Source organism: Micromys minutus (assembly GCF_963924665.1).
Source record: "Micromys minutus genome assembly, chromosome: 7".
Classification (NCBI taxonomy): Eukaryota; Metazoa; Chordata; class Mammalia; order Rodentia; family Muridae; genus Micromys; species Micromys minutus.
Window position 1 is genome coordinate 29,573,447 of NC_137976.1, and position 17,133 is coordinate 29,590,579.

Sequence of the window (17,133 nt, forward strand, 5' to 3'; positions counted from 1 at the left end):
GAAATTATAAGAATATGTAAGTTAAGGCACTCTTTCAATCAATGAGAATTTTTTTCTTCATAAAAACGTCATTATGGCTCTTCCAAATATCCAGCCTTGGTGAGAATATATACAGGGTATATAGGCATACATATGTATGGAGAGATAGATTATATAGATATTGTAGATATTGATATGGATATAGATGATCTAGACATACATTGAAGTGATCCCACATGGGGAGATAATGCTCAAATCAGAAGCCCAGGAATTAGATAGCTTCCTTAAAATTTTTAATCAGAGGTCAGAGAGAACCTACTCAAATACTGTACTTTGGAGATGGTTCTTGGTAGCTTGCCAAAACAGGAAAGCAAGATTTTACCATTAACACCACATACAATTTGCATAAATCAAACTGGTTCTGACCCAGAAACACAATCCCTGGTGTTTAAGTCTCATTGTGTTAGAAAGTTCGAGACAAGCTGCCTGAGGAGAAAAGTTATGAACAATTCTACACAGCTGTAAATTGCACAACCTAATGGATGATTAACACCCTGGGTAATGTCCAATGATGAAATAATGTCTAACGGGTAGCCATCAGCAGTCTGATTGGCTTTGAAGCCCACTCAGTAAAAGGAAACTCAACTTGTGTTTTACTGTAAACCTAGACAAGAATATATGGTTGGAGAGATCATTGACCCTAGAGGTGAGCCTGCTAATAGCACTTTCCTAATTGCTATAGTGTCTCTATAGACTCTTTGGGGAGTGTCTTTAGGTTTTCAGTTCCCAAGTAGCCAGCCCTAAACATGTGCATATGTGACTGTGAGGAGAGAGTAGAAGAGGGAAGGGAGGGGTTTAGTGTAAAAACACGTAATGTTCATGAATAACATTTTCTAAAAACGTTTTAAGTTTGCTACTGCAAATGGAGCAGTCAGTTAAATGCTTTGCTCAATATTCGTATCTTGGTACCAGTTTCCTATCTCTTTGTAACAGAAAACAGTCACGACCAATTTAACTCTGTGACTAACTCTGAGAAGCTATATTTCATAAGACCAAGGCTGAGCCACACAGCACCATGACACAATGCGACATGTATCACATCTTCCAAAAGAGTAAAGAAAAAAGGTTAACTGGAGAACCTCTCCATGCACACCTTTCAGATACAACTCATTCAAGACACAGTAATCATTCACTTTTTCAGTAGTACCCATGCTATGTTTGGCATCGATTGTTCTGTGCTTTCCATAATCTTTCTAATATTTCCATATTTCCTTACTGTGTTTCCTTATAGGGCTTTAAGGATAAATATATTGAATGTAGGTTACCTGTGACTTATAAAAGTGTGAAATATTAAACACTCAGATTATTTCTCTTAGTTAAAAAGGGGAATTTATTCCTTTCCAGTTTTTTTCCTAAAATCATTCCATAAATATCACAGGTACCTTAATAAGTCATAAAAATAAAATGGAATGTTAATTAAATAGAGTGTCTTCTAAATGTAGTCAACATCCACGCAAAACCATGTTTTTATACCATAAATGACTAATGCATGCTTCTACTCTTCCAAACTGATGTCATTATATTTTTTTACATTTATTCAACTTTTGTATATTTTTTTTCTGTTTTGCTCACTTTATTCATTCAACTTTGTACCAAGACAAGTTTGATGACATAAAATCACTGTCAAAGACTCACAAACATGGCCATATCTGCACAGTCACTGCCAACGCAAGCTCTATACTGCATTTCACTTTCAAATATACTGTTTATTTTATATGTAAATCTATATATCATACAAGAGTAATGAATTTAGAGAAAACATAGTAACGATAAATAATTTAGTAGGCTGAAAGCCTTTCCACGTTTTTTTTTTTTTTTATGAAGGCCAATTAGAAAAAAATGGAATTCCTCTTTTTTTCTTTATTTGAAAAACTTTATTAAAAAAAAAACAAAGATAAATATACAGATTTTAAGCATTTTGGCATAAAAGTATACGAATACATTTTTGTCAGTACTTGGTTTTTTTAAAGGTTTGATAGTGTGCATTAAGATCTTACTAGTTACAATGAGCTTAAAGTACATGTAAAACAAACTGTAACCCAGAATTAGTCAAAGTTTTCTTTGTGTGTAAGGATTAAGCATAATAGTTTTCATTTTTTTATTGGCCTTCATTTTTTTTTTTTTCTTTTGGAACTTCATATAGTCTGTGAGTTGTTTCTGGGGTGTTCAGAGGTTTCTGGGGTTAGTATAAATTGTCAATGACTGCAATTATGTCTGTTCTTTTGTGACTGGGTTATCTCACGCAGGATGATATTCTCTAGATGCATCCATTTTCTTAAGAGTTTTATAAAGTCATTGTTTCTGATAGCTGAGTAGTACTCCATTGTGTAAATATACCATATTTTTTTATCCATTCATATACTGAAGGACATCTGGGTTCTTTCCAGCTTCTGGCTATTATAGATAGGGCTGCTATGAACATTGTGGTGCATGTGTCCTTGTTTTATGTTGGAGTTTCTCAGAGGTATATGCCCAGAAGTGGAATAACTGGGTCCTCAGGTAGTACTATGTCCAATTTTCTGAGCAATCTCCAGACTGATTTCCAGAGTGGTTGTACCAGTTTACAACTCTACCAATGGTGGAAAACTGGTCCTCTTTCTCCTAATCCTTACCAGCATCTGCTATCATCTGAATTTTTTATCTTAGCCATTCTGGTTGGTGTAAGGTGGAATATCAGTGTTGTTTGAATTTGCATTTTCCCTGATAGCTAATGATGTCAAATACTTCCTTAGATGTATTTCAACCATTAGATATTTATCAATTGAGAACTTTTTGTTTAGTTATGTACCCCATTTTTAAATAGGGTTGTTTGATTCTCTGGTGTCTAAGTTCTTGAGTTCTTTGTATACATTGGATATTAGGCCTCTATCTGTTGTGGTGTTGGTAAAGATCTTTTCCCATTCTGTTGGTTGCTGTTTTGTTTTCTTGACAGTGTCCTTATCCTTACAGAAACTTGGAAATCTCATTAAGTCCCATTTGTCGATATGTGATCTTAGAGCACAAACCATTGGTGTTCTGTTCAGGAAATTTTCTCCTGTACCTATGTGTTCTAAGATTTTCTTTATTTTCTCTCCTAATAGTTTCAGTGTACCTAGTTTAATGTGGAGATCTTTGATCCACTTGCACTTGAACTTTTTACAAGGAGATAAGGAAAGGTCTATTTTCATTCTTCAGCATGTTGCAGGCCAGTTGTACCAACACCATTTGTTGAAGAGGCTGTCCTTTTTCCATTGAATGTTTACAGCTCCTTTGTCAAAAATCAAGTGACCATATGTGTGAGGGCTCATTTCTGGATCTTCTATAATATTACATTGATCCACATACCTATTTCTGCACCAGTACCATGCAGTTTTTAGCACAATTGCCTTGTAATATAGCTTGAGGTCAGGGATAGTGATTCCCGCAGATATTTTCTTGTTTTTGAGGATGGGTTTCGCTATTCTGGGTCTTTTGTTGTTCCATATGAAATTGCACATTGATCTTTCCAGTTCCATGAAAAACTGTGTTGGAATTTTGATGGGGATTGCATTGAATCTGTAGATTGCTTTTGGTAGGATGGCCATTTTTAAAATGTTGATCTTTCCAATCCATGAGCATGGGAGATCTTTCCATTTTCTGAGATCCTCCTCAATTTCCTTCTTTAGAGGTTTGAAGTTCTTGTCGTACAGTTCCTTCACTTGCTTAGTTAGAGTCATACCAAGGTATTTCACAGTTTTTGTGACTATTGTGAAGGGTATCCTTTCCCTAATTTCTTTCTCCACATGTTTGTCCTTTGAGTAGAGGAAGGCTACTGATTTGTTTGAGTTAATTTTATATCCAGCCACTTTGCTGAACTTGTTTATCAGCTGTAGGAGTTCTCCGGTGGAATTTTTGGGGTCACTTACATATACTATCATGTTATCTGCAAACAGTGATGTTTTTACTTCTTCCTTTCCAATTTGTATCCCTTTGATTTCCTTTTGTTGTCTAATTGCTCCAACCAGGACTTCCAGTACTATGTTGAATAGGTAGGGGGAGAGTGAGCAGCCTTGTGGAGTCCCTGAATTTAGTAGCATTGGTTCAAGTTTCTCACCATTAAGTTTGTTGCTGGCTATTGGTTTACTGTATATTACTTTTATTATGTTAAGGTATGGGCCTGGGATTCCTGTTCTTTCCAAGACTTTTAACATGAAGGGGTGTTGAATTTTGTCAAATGCTTTCTCAACATCTAGTGAGGTGACCATGTTTTTTTTTTTTTCAGTTTGTTTATATGATGGATTATGTTGATGAATTTCTATATATTAAACCATCCTTGCATCCCAGAAATGAAACCTACTTGATCATGGTGAGTAATTGTTTTGATGTGTTCTTGGATTCGGTTTGCAAGGATTTTGTTGAGTATTTTCACATCAATGTTCATAAGTGAGATTGTTCTGAAATTCTCTTTCCTTGTAGGGTCTTTGTGTGGTTTAGGAACAAGGGTTACTGTGGCCTTGAAAAATGAGTTAGGTAGTGTTCCATCTGATTCTATTTTGTGAAATAGTTTGGAAAGCATTGGTATTAGGTCATTAATAAATGTCTGATAGAATTCTGCACTGAACCCATCTGAACATGGGCTTTTTTTTTTTTTTTTTTTTTTTTTTTTGGTTGGGAGGCTTTTGATGACTGTTTTTATTTCTTTAGCTGTTATGGGATTATTTAGATGGTTTACCTTGACTTGGTTTAACTTTGGTATCTGGTATCTGTCTAGGAATTCATTCATTTCCTCCAGGTTTCCCACCTTTTTTAGGCTTTTGTAGTAGGATCTGATGATTTCTTCAATTTCCTCAGTTTCAGTTGTTATGTCCCCACTTTCCTTTCTGATTTTGTTAACTTGGACACTCTCTCTTTGCCCTCTCATTAGTCTGGCTAAGGGTTTATCAATCTTGTTAATTTTCTCAAAGAACCAGCTATTGCTTTTGTTGATTCTTTGAATGGTTCTTTTTGTTTCTATTTGGTCAATTTCTGCTCTGAGTTTGATTATTTCTTGCTGTCTACTTCTCTTGGGTATATCTGCTTCCTTTTGTTCTAGAGCTTTCAACTGTGCTGTCAAGTTACTAGTGTGTGCTCTCTCAGGTTTCTTTTTGGAAGCACTCAGAGCTATGAGTTTTCCTCTCAGTGCTGCTTTCAATGCATCCCATTGGTTTGGGTATGTTGTGTTTTTGTTTTCATTAAATTCAGAAAAATCCTTAATTGTTTTCTTTATTTCTTCTTTGACCATGCTATTGTTTCATAGAGCATTGTTTATTTTTCATGTGTATATGGGCTTTCTGTTGTCATTGTTGTTATTAAAGACCAGCCTTAGACCATAGTGATCTGATAGGATGCATGGGAATATTTCTATATTCTTATATCTATTGAGGCTTGTTTTGTATGCACCAGTTATATGGTCAGTTTTGGAGAAGGTGCCATGAGGTGCTGAGAAGTAGGTGTATTCTTTTGTTTAGGATGATATGTTCTGTAGATGTGTTTCAATTCCAATTGGTTCATAACCTCTTCTAGTTTCACTGTGTCCTTGTTCAGTTTCTGTTTTCATGATCTGTCCACTGGTGAGAGTGGGGTGTTGAGGTATCCCACTATTATTATCGGGTCTGAGTCTACTTTTTCTGGCGTGTTTGGCATTCTATTTTTTGCTGTGATGGGAGAGCTGGGTTCTGGTTTTGCCAGGGTGTCTTAGTTTCCATTGGGTAGGTTCTTTCAGTTTCCACTTGGCATCTTTTGGTAAGTGATTATACATGGTCTTGTCAGTGATTGGTTCCTGTCTCTCCAGTGTACCTCTCCTGTGTCCCTGGATTTCTGCTGTTCCCAGTGGCCTGAGCATTTGTTCTGCACACAAGGGCTCTCTGGGTGGAATCCAATTCACTAAGGCAGAGTTCCTGCTCCCCTGAATCAATGGCGGGGGGCGTGCTATCAAGGCACTTGGCCCAGACCTTTCTGTGCCCCAGCTACTCACAGGGCAATCTCACCAGGCCTGCATCCCTGGATCTCCTGATATCATTTCAGATTATAGGATATAAAAAAAGAAGTGATATGATTAGCAGACAAACTGCATTTCACTGCTTTGCCATTCTTAAATTCAAATAGTTTTTAAATTATAACTGCAATTGACAAATCACATTTACCATCATAATCTAAGCCCCCTATATAATTTTGTATTCTATAATATTATTTGATTCCATGTTATTTATGATAAAAATTACATTAATTATTACATTGTAAATATTTTTCTGAAAACAACCTTGTTTTTATTTTTTTATATATTGGATATTTAATAGTGATACACTAATCAAATTTATTTTAAAATCTAAATAATATCCAGTACATTTAACATACAATTTTTAACCTGGATCTATACTGATAGATGCTTACTTGCATCATGATTGCCTTTATTTCAAGCAATATTCATCAAAATGTCTTTTCCAATTATGGATTGTATTATGTTGAAGCAGGAGTGCCAAGACCTTTGATATGTGTTTTTAGTTTAAGTTATCATTGCCAGGTTGTTTTCCAAAATTCAGCTATAGTTAAAAATTATATTCAAAAGTTAGCTCATTAATTCACAATGTTTAACATTTTATTTATGGAACCTAACAGTGTGAAGTAATTTTAATATCATTACCCCTGTTATTTTAGAAATCTGTAACTTTTTATAGAATATCATACTATTTTCAATTTGATTAATATGGCATTGACCTAATCACTAACAGAACTGATTACTTATGTATTATTTTGAGTCTCCTTCATTTACATATGAAATAGTTGTCAAATTGGTTATGGCAATCTTTCCAGTGGCTAAAATGTTCCATCTAGGACTGTGCAAACTCTCCTGGTCAAAACTGAAACCACTCTAAATTTTCCATTATTTTTATGAAATTTCTCAAAACAAATTTAAGCCAAAGAAATGTTTTTAAGAGAAATATAGAATATAATTAATAATAATTAATAATAATTCTATATAATAATAATAATAATAATAATAATAATAATAAGTTTAGTTATTATGCTTCCATAAATTTTTCTTCAGTAAAAAATGATAAGTGGAGACTTCCATGATCTGAGCACTTTTCTCTTTTATTGCTGATCAGAAAACAAATTTATTGTAATAATTGACACACAGTAAATTAAAAAGCTCAGTTTGTTTATAATCTGCATAGTGCATTTCATTGCTAACATTGTGTCTTCTTTTGTTTTTCTGACTGCTCTTGGTTTGGGGGGTAGTTTCACTTTCTTTTTCTTTTCTTTTCTTTTGACAAGCTCTTACTTAGCCCAGGTTTGCCTTTGATTTCAGTTTCTTCAGCCTTGGTCAGCTAAGGTTCAGAGATATGTCCCACTATGTCCCGCTATCATCATTTAAGACAGAGACGTGCTTCTTACACACTATATAATCTAGAAAAGGTACCAGGATGCACTTACCAGGTGATTTTGTATTCTTTCCACACACCTTCCACAACACATTTCAATTTCCTTACCACTAACCAAGTATCAGTATCTAACATCTTTCCCCTTAAATAAAAAAGATTTGGATTTCTTCAACAGAATTGTGTAAAAAGGAGACTATGTAGACTTCTATTTTTTTAAACCTACTTTTAATAAGTGTTCTTAAATGCAGTGACACACCCCCTTTTAGCCCATCGTCCTAATGTAAGGGAGAAAAAATGGTAGATAAGACAAGTGGATGAGGACCTATTTGGAAGTAGTTCTTTGGGGCATGATTCAAATCTCCATTTGTCAGGATAACAACAGTGCAGTTTAGTAGTGTCCAGATAGCAAACACAAATCAACAGCAGTGGCCCTATCCAAAAAAAAAAAAAAAAAAAAAAAATCACCAGGCCTTAGCCAAATCAGTACAAGTCATCGAGAGCAGCCGGAACCAGCCAAGAAATCAGAAATTCTCTGCCATGCCTCTCTCAGTAAAGTGAAGGCCGGCAAAAAAGCCCAAGACCAGCAAAGCATTACAAAGCTAGCTGTGCAAGCCGATATCACCGTCTATTGGGTGTTATTTATATTTTCTCCAAATATCAAGTGTTTACCCATGAGTCTTGCCTTAGCAAAATACCACATGTGTATGTCCTATCAAAAAACCACTGTGATTTTGTATGACTTGACATATCCAGAAACTTCACTGCAAGAATATATATATATATTTTCCCCCAAGGCTCTTTCAGGTCAGTTTTCATACTGTGTGGAAGTCATATATTCTGAGAACATCAGGATGTGATGAAGCCAGGCCATAGGAAATGATAGCCAGACTAGCAAATAGTGCTAGACTTCTGTCAGCCCATCCCTGGGGCAACCCTTTGAGTAAGTCTTTAGATACTCTGAGTCTTGGCCAGGAATTCATTTTCAAAATTGAAATCTCTCAATCCCCAATATTGACAAAAACACCCAGCTGCATTCTATTCAAATTCCTGACCAATGAATGGATAAGCCTCATAGAGATTGTTTAAGCTGCTAAACTTTAGTTTGCTATCAGAATAATTAAAACGCGAAGGATATCGTTAGAGTACCTATAATACTTCTGCCAAGATGAATTATGAACCTTATTAAGTCACTGAATAATTATTGTTTCTTAAAAGCCTTTGTTATCTGTTAGACTAAAAACTACACAGTGAATGGCTTGTAGACATGTTATGACTATAAATGTCCCCATTGTCTTTGCGGAACTATTTCTTCTACTAAAATTGCTGAGGAGTTAATATTTGCTTATCAAAAACATCTCTACATATCCTTCACATAAATTTATATTCTATTCAGAAACCCACAATTCTACCAGTTCAAGAGGTCAGAATTTTCTAAACTAATTAACAGCATTACCTTCTGAGCCATTTAAAATATACTGAGGTTGCACCTAGAATTATATGATTCTTGTTCAAATTGCCACTTAATAAAGAAAATAATCCCTAGAAGCCCATTCTTTCTAATTATGTGTACATTCATTACAAAGGTTTTTTTTTTTATCCCATCTCAACAAATTGGACTATACAACTATAACTCCAATATAAATGGCAAATGCCAACAGTAGACACACTTCCACCCTTTTGCCCATGGAGAATTTATAGTGACATGTGATAAAGTTTCTATGTGTTTGCTATGGAAATGATACTTGCTTTCACTCTCCTGGATATGATCACTGCTTTCCTCTGAGTTTGCATAACCTTACCAACAATAAGTATTTCTATTGCAACTGTCTAATTTAAAACACCTGCAAATTCCCACATTTATGAAAATTCTATGAACTAACTTTGCATATCTATGGTTGCCTCACAAATCCCATATCTGTCAAAAGGCTGAGGTTTTTAAGACATGTATATTCAATAAGTAACTAATGATAGATCCTGTTTCTGCTTTAAGCTTTTTAGGAAAGTCCACCAAAAAGGAGAAAAGAAAATCCTATTTTTTCCTGTTGTTCTGACCACCTTCATATTCGACTCCAATGAGGCTCCTCTATCCAACGCCAGGGTGATCCAGCTTTGCTTGCCATCTCAATCCATTTGTTCTCCAGGCTGGTTCTTCTCTGTGCTTTTCAAGACTGCTCCTGTCTTTCCACAAGGTCAGTTCTCCAACATCCTGGTCTGTGTTTTTTGTCTGTCATTCGTGTTTGCAACTGAAATGTGTTTCCATGTCAGAGAAGCCTCCTCACATGTCACAATCCAACACAGCCTTGCTCTCTCCTCTGGTTCCTTTCTCCTTGCTATCTGAAGCTGCACTACTAATTTATTCATTTCCTGTTTCCTGGTTAATTCTAGAGTAAATGCGCTATATATACTTTCCTTTTGCCTAGCAACCAATTGTTTTAATGAATGATTTTAAATTTAAGAAACAACTTATTGTGAACAGAAGTGGTTTGGGTGGACCACAGCATGGCAAAAAAACGCCCGAATTAACACGAGGACCAGATGGAGCTGCAATGGTGACAGCCATGTAAGAAAGTAAATATTTTCTTCCCAGATTGAGAACTAAAACTGGACTGCAATTTGAACTGAAGCAACTAGGACAGAGATAAGATAATATTTCCAAGACAGAATTATAGTGTATTCTACAAAAGGCAGCATGAGAACACAAAGGGGTTGGGCAAAATCTAGAATTAAAGGATCAAGGCAGGTACAGCCCGGGCAGTAAACAAAACCCTTTCCTTGTTATAGCTTTAGCAAAGATAGGGTTTCAAAAATGAAACCACAGTAAGATGTACTTTTATTTGCTTTGAAATGTAAATCTATTTTCATATACTGATTACCCACATGATGTTTTATGCCAATCATTCAAATATTTGGCATGATGCTTTCTGTGTATTTAAAGAAGTCTTAGATATGAAAAATCCCTCATCACTCCTCAGCTTAATCCATCAGTATCAGTGGAACCATGCTTTGAAGGACACAAAAATTAATAATAATAACCCAGATAATAGGAGTAGATACTTATTCTGAGTCTGCATGAGCATAATGAGATAGGGAGTTTCTGAAGGGAAAACCTGAGAAAGGGGTTAACATTTAAAATGTAAATTGAGAAGATCCAATAAAAAGGAAAAAAAAGAAAGCCTTGGCTTTTATTATAATGAACCAATTAAAAGAGAGATATCAGATTCCATAGAAACGTAGGAAATGTGTCTCAGTGCGACAGCCAACATCATGTCTGATTTGCCAGTGCCTCTATACTGCATCACCTTTTGAGAATTTTGATGACCTCTGGCTTGGAAGTAAACATGACCTTTTTCACATTCTTCTGTTTCTGTGCTGTAAGAGTATCTCTCAGGAGATACCCTTCTGTGATTTAAGAAACTCGGGGGATGATTAGACATAATTAACAGGCAATCTGACTCATTTAGGCACGTAAATAAATACAAATTGTATCATATAATGGAGCCATGCTTTTCTTTGAATGAACGTCTTTTCTTTTCAGAAGATGAGGAATAACTGTGCAGACCATGATGCCCTCCAGCTGTGCAACCGCAGAAGGCTGTGACAGTGTCTGTTGCCCATGCTGTGACAGAGGGCCATGTTGACATCCGTGGTCTGTACAGCTACCTGAGGACCATGATTAGGGTGGTGGTACTTCTGATGCTGGAGACCATGTGAATATCCATGGCCTGTGTTGTCTCCAGAAACCATATGGAAGTCCATGATCCATGCTCCTGCTGACTGCAAAGGGCAAGGAAGCTATGAAGCTATATTTGCAATGCTATTTATAACTGCAAACTCACAGTTGAGTAACAGGGACATACAAGACTTCTGTGACAACCCCCACTCCAGCCCTGACAAAAAAAAAGTAACAGTCTAGACAGAAAGTCATTGAAGAGAACTAAGTATAGCTCTCCACAATTGTTCACTTCTGGTGGGGATGCAGGTGGCGAAGGACACAGTTTTCGATAAGGGTCTGGCCATTGGGAGTTTGACCACGCTGCAGTGAATACGTGGGTAACACAAATTGGACTTGGTTTGTCCTACCTCTGTGTGTGTTTTTGGCGGGAGGCAAACCTCGGAGGACTTGGAAGTGAATGTGTTCAGAGTGCATGATGTGCAATTCCCAAATAATCAATAAAAATATTATGTTAGAGGGAAAAAAAGAAAATAACAGAAGCATTGAAGATGATTGTCATAGGAATTATGCTATGAATCTGCTTTGAATATGCTATGAATGCTAGAATCTGCTTTCTTGTGGGATTTTTAAAATACTTAATATATTCAAAACATTCAAATGCAAAGTTCTGATTAACTTTAATATTGCATTAGAATATAGTGTGTATGTGTGGTTATGTGTATGTGAGTGCGAGAATGCCCATATGTAAAAGTCCCCTGGTATTCTTCTTAATACTACTTCTTCTTTTTTTTCTTGAGGCAGGATCTCTCCCTGGGATCTGGGATGTGCTAATGAGGTTAGGATGGCTGGCCAACTTGTCTCTACTTCTCATATGCTGCAATTACAGAATGTACCACTTTTACACGGATTCTGGGGATAAAAGTGAGATGCTTATTATTGCACACCAAACATTTCTACTTTTGAGCTATTTTCCCAGCCCTAGGATATATACTTGTTTAATTTGACCAGGAAATTTTAAGAGTCTCTTCCCAATGGTGCTGGTTTTTAGATGAAGAAATCAAATTGGTAAACATAAAAGTTATGCAAAAGCAGCTGAATGACTTCTCTTAAAATTGTGGTACACATACACAATGGAGTACTACTCAGCTATTGGAAACAATGACTTCATGAAATTCTTAGGCAAATGGATGGAACTTGAAGTTTTCATCCTGAGTGAGGTAGCCCAGTCACAAAAGAACACTCATGGTATGCGCTCACTGATAAGTGGATACTAGCCCCAAAAGCTCAGAATACCCAAAAAAACAATTCATAATACCTTATGAAGCTCAAAGAGAAAAAAGGCCAGAAGATGGATGCCTCAGTCCTTATTAGAAAGGAGAACAAAACACTCATGGGAGGAAATAAAGGGACAAATAGAGAAGCAGGGATTGGAGAAAAGATCATCCAGAGACTGCCTCACCTGGGGATCCATTCCATATGCAGCCACCAAAGCCACACACTATTGCTGATGCCAAGTAGTGCTTACTGGTAGGAACCTGATGTGGATGCCGCCTCAGAGGCTCTGCCAGAGTCATACTGATACAGAGGAAGATGCTTGCAGCTAACCATCGAACTAAACACCGGGACCTCTATGAAGGAGCTAGAGAAGGTACTGAAGGAGCTGAAAGATTCTGGGACCCCATAGAAAGAACAAAATGATCAACTAACCAAACCCACCACAGCTGCCAGAGACTAAAAAAGACCCAATTAGTTCACATGGAGAAACCCTAAGCCCCAGGTGCATATGCAGCAGAGGATAGCATTGTCTGACATCAATGAGAGGAGAGGACTTTGGTTCAGTGAAGGCTTGTTTTCCCAGAGTAGGAGAATGCCAAGACACTGAAGTGGGAGAGGGTGGTTGGGAGAGGGAGCACCTTCATGGAGGCAATGGGAAGGGGAGGGGGGAAGGGTTTGGAGGATAACATCTGAAATGGAAATATAGATAATATCCAATAAAAATTTATATGCACAGATACAGACAGACAGACGATAGAGACAGACACACAGGCACAGACACGGAGGGAGATTACTCTTGTTCTATCATCATTTGCTTCCAGGGCACAACTCTTCAAAAAGAAAAAAAAAATCAATATAAAGAAGGTGTTAAGCCTACAGTTCAAACAAATTACCTCTGCCAGAAATAACTCAACATGGGGAAGTTCTTCTGCAGAACTTACCTCATACACACTTCTGCATCCTCAGTGCCCCATCTGTGGATTCTGTTAAAGAGACCAGAATGAAGCACACACACACACACACACACACACACACACACACACACACACACGATTTAAGAGGAGTTTTAAGGCTGAATGCTGAAAGACTAAAATAAACTTTATGCTCTGTGATCCCCCAGAAAGGATTTTAAAAGGAGGAGTTGGTTTTAAAATTGTACACAGAATTACTTGGTACATATTACTGTCTTATTGAAGAATATTTCTATAGACAATGGTTTTTCTTTTCCTTTCCCAGAGCCCTGCTTCCTGTTGACAATTAACAGGAACAACTGCTGAGGGAAGCCTAGGAAACAGAAAACACCACCGCATCCTCCTCAAGGCATATGGCATCCTCCCGCTGATGCATTTATAGGAAAGTAGCTCATTTTCTCGCTTTGAATTTAAGTTAGAAGCCATAGGCATCTAAATTGTGTACGATCCAAACCAAAAAAAAAAAAAAAAAAATGCTTTACATTTTCCCCTCTGTTTCATTTAAAAACAATATAAACTGTTCTTTTTTACTTACGTGGTCCTATAATAAATAAAAATAAAATATTAAAAGAGATAAGTCACGTGATCTAAAAACAGTTCATTATGTTCAGTGTCACAAATGAGTTTTCTCTTTGAACCCTGTATAATTAAACAATAAATATTTGATATATTTGTAAACGTAAGAAAATTATTTAGGGGTTAAAAAACCAGCAAATTAGAGCTGCATCGGCGAGTCAGTCTGCAGGAACAGGTCGTTCTGGCGCTGTTGTGGTGGTGCCAGGGTGTGTACCGTTCTTATGCTGATGGAAACCCAGTACCAGCACCACAGTCTCTGAAAAAACGAATCCCTGAATGAAGCCGAAACAGGAAGAAACCTAAGAGATGGTAACAAATAGTCCTGTTCCAGGGAGAATGCTGAAGCCTTCTGCAGCTGGGTCTCTTGCTGGCAGAGAAAATGAGTTGCCAAAGGCTTCGGAAGACAAGCTAACATCTAAGACTTTGAGCAGTGGCCCAGGAGCTAATGAAAATAGATGTAGAAGCGTGATCCAGGAAGCATTTGATCTTGTGAATAAAGAAAATCCACCTCCTCAGTATTCGAAAGAAGTGGTAGTAAAACGGAAGAAAGCTTGTCTGAAGCACTTAAAGAGAATGAGAAACTTCAGAAAGAAACTGAACGAAGTGAGATCGCCCGTCTGAAAGCGGAGAATGAAGACTTGGCAGAAGTATCAGAACACACACGGTGCAAAGCAGAGGTGATCGAGAGGCTGAGGAATGAGCGGCGGGGTAACGTTGAATCGTGGCATAGTCAGGAATTTGATGCTGCAGAAGAAACTGTTGAGTAAACTGGGCGTGTGCTGAAGTGACTGTCTTCTTCCAGGGATGCCAAGCCACATACATGAGGCAGGCGTAAGACGTGCTGCAAGCACTACCCTTCGGTATAGCTCTGGGTGAATTAGCTACACGATGAAAGTGCTCGGATCCCGGTTTGAATCCTGGGGATGTTGCATATTAAAATACAGATAGTATGTACTATTAATATTTATGGAAATAGCTGGGAATTTATTCTGTTTGTGGAAATTCCCGGTGTTAGGTGTGACATGTGTATATTAAATAAATTTCAATTTTCTGTTGAAAAATAGCAAAGTATATATTTATTTTATAAACTACATGTACGTATTTATATACGTGTTTCTATAGGGCTGTGAACACATTTACATAACTGCTGAGTTTTAAAACTATCATTGGTTTATTAAAACTAAATTTTCACAAGAAGACCAGATGTGTGAATTGATAAAAATCATCTGCATTTAACCTATAAGGTACAAATTTATGATAATTATAAAGTTGATAACTCCAGTTTGAGAATGAACACATGCTTATAATCCTAGCACACAAAGGTAAACGCAGAATTCCCGTAAGCTTGAGGCCAGCCCCGGACCCTCCCTCCTCATGATATGTGTGGATGGCTTATTGGTTACCAAAAAGTAAGAATAAAAACTGAATCTAAAAATTTTTTTAAATATTTAAAAGGGTATTTAAGATTAAAAATTTTGTCAAGTTTGTCACTGAAAGAAATATTTTACCTTAGATACTTTTTCATTTAAGCCACTGTACAAGTAGTTACAGATGTACAGCATAATTTATTTGACCTTTCATAGTTGTGTGTGTGTATGTGTGTGTGCGCGCACACTTGCACATGCAGGCATATGTGTGCACATGTGTATATTCCTGGAGAACCTCCAATAAATATAGTTAATCATGGAGAAAAAGAGAGTGTTTTGCTTTGGTGTAACTTTTACTACACTTTTATTATTCCTATAAAGTAAAGTACATAAGATAAACAGTCACTACAGTGTGTTCTTCAATAAGAGAGAAACGTAATCTTCTTTTTTAACCAGAGAGCACATCTGGGCCCCTTCTAGGCCACTGCAACTCTGCTCTGATTGTTATCGGCAATTTCAAGATTGCAGAGGAAATGGAATGACAGAGGTAAATTTAGCAGTTCAGTAGTCGGAACCCAGTGCTTTGTCATCAAAATGAAGTGAACGATATTGGTGGCCATGCACATGAACAACACAATGCCTTCCTGTGACCTCTGGAGTTGGACTGAAAACTGCACGAAGCATGCACAATTTATTTAACATATCTTATTGGTACTTTCATATGTGCATACCATAAAATGTGATTATATTCCTTACCATAAATATGGATCATGGTAGGTCTGGACTATGGTTAGCCTACTTACTCTGTCTCCCCAAAAAGCAACCAAATATCCATAGAGCCTCAACTAGCGCTTGAATGTTGACTGGCTAGACCTTGTGCTGGGAACCACAGCTGCTGTGGATTCCTGAGTGCAAGGGTCCTGCCATATTAGAAGACACTGGTTCTAGTCCTTCCTGACCTATGGTTCTTACAACCCATCCATCAATCTCCTTTCTCTTGGTCTCTAACCCTTGAGGACAGGGTACTTTTCTGGCAAAGTCTGAGAGATGCAGTAAGTCCGAGGGCATAGAAATTAATTCAGGGGGCAGTTATTAGGTCTACTTAGCAGACAAACATAGTGAAACAATATTTTTAAAGTTATTCATTGTTTTATTTATATCACCAAGGTTCCTTCACCCTGGACCCTTCTAAGATGCCGTTTATAAAACTCCGTTTCCTTCTATCCCGCCTGTACTGGCTGCACTGAATCTGCTGCTCAAGTCCATATTGGTCACAATGTTGCTGATGCTTTTTCTCAATTTACAGTAGCATCTGTAGGTAGCAGTTTGAGTGATGTTCTCACCATAGGCATTGGTACTGATCTGCTTCACAAACGATGGTTTGCATGTGGAATTCAAAATCAGACATGTGTCCTCCAGTGATTCTGAGCTACATCTTCTCAAAACCTAGAACCCAAACTTCCAATCAGCTATCAAATTCTGATTTCCGTGTAGATAAGTGTATTTCTGCTTCTAAGTTTTTAGGATTCAAGTAAGTGTCATGACGATTGGAGTGGCCTCTTAGAAGAGAGAACAGGAAGATGCTGCTGTGGTAGCCTGCACACCCAGTTCGGTATACTGTGGGAAACTGCTAGAGAGTCATCTAATTCCAGAACTGAAACCAGCATGAGCAGCAGTGTGGAAATTCACCTCAAAAGAAAAAAAAAGCAAACAAAGAAAGAGAGGGAAGAGACAAGAGGAGGGGTGAGAGAGAGGAAAAGAGAGGGAAGGGGGAGGAAGAAAGGGAGGGAGAGATGGAAACAGGGAGGGAGGGAGGGCAAGAGAGGAAAGAAAGGAGAGCAAGGCAGAGAGAA

At 37.3% G+C, this 17,133-nt stretch overlaps 1 long non-coding RNA gene across 1 annotated transcript; it reads left to right on the forward strand.

Moving 5' to 3' along the window:
* Positions 1–11,325: 11,325 nt before the first annotated feature.
* LOC308422708 lies at positions 11,326–15,268 on the forward strand. Its single transcript, XR_013975085.1, has 3 exons — positions 11,326–11,464; positions 11,893–12,739; positions 13,603–15,268. It is a non-coding gene; the product is annotated as an uncharacterized lncRNA (long non-coding RNA).
* The last annotated feature ends 1,865 nt before the right edge of the window (positions 15,269–17,133 follow it).